Below are 784 nucleotides of genomic sequence, written 5' to 3'. Positions count from 1 at the left end.
AATATTTAACTATGTATATATTTAACAGTATTTATATTTAACTATGTATCCGTAGGTCTGATGTGGAAACTCGTATCACACATATTCAACCGCAATAGTTGTATTCACAACGCATACACAGCAATATTATATATCTGGCGCACATGTCATTCGTAATTAGTTTTCACTAACGTTTCTCAACCATGTTAAAACTTTTATAAAATTTTTATATTTTAATTATTTTACTAAACATTTTATTTAAATTACATTATTTTATTTATATAATCTACATAAACTTTAGTTATTATGATATTTACAACAAGGTTAATTTATTTCACAATTTAATACATATTTTATTTTCTATATTTTCACATTTTACATTAGGCATTTACTTTAATTAAATTATATGTTTAAACAATATTTAGGCTCTGAAGATGGCATTACGCCGAAACAGCGCTGTTAGCTTTATTCCAGTTTTAGATAAATATGAACTCAAACAATACCGCCTCGTTGAATGTCTTATAAAGAAGTTAATTAATGCAAAATGGGCAAACAATTTCAATGAAATTTGCATTTCTGAAAACCTCGTTCCTAAATATATATATATATATATATATATATATATATATATATATATTAATCTTTAATATATATCCTATATAATTTATACAAACCTATATATATATATATATATATATTAATCTTTAATATATATCCTATATAATTTATACAAACTGTATGTATATATATATATATATATGTATATATATATATATATATATATATATGCTGGTAAGCAAATGCG

Source organism: Helobdella robusta (genome assembly GCF_000326865.2).
Source record: "Helobdella robusta unplaced genomic scaffold HELROscaffold_2, whole genome shotgun sequence".
NCBI classification, from domain to species: Eukaryota; Metazoa; Annelida; class Clitellata; order Rhynchobdellida; family Glossiphoniidae; genus Helobdella; species Helobdella robusta.
This window is presented reverse-complemented; position numbering follows the sequence as displayed.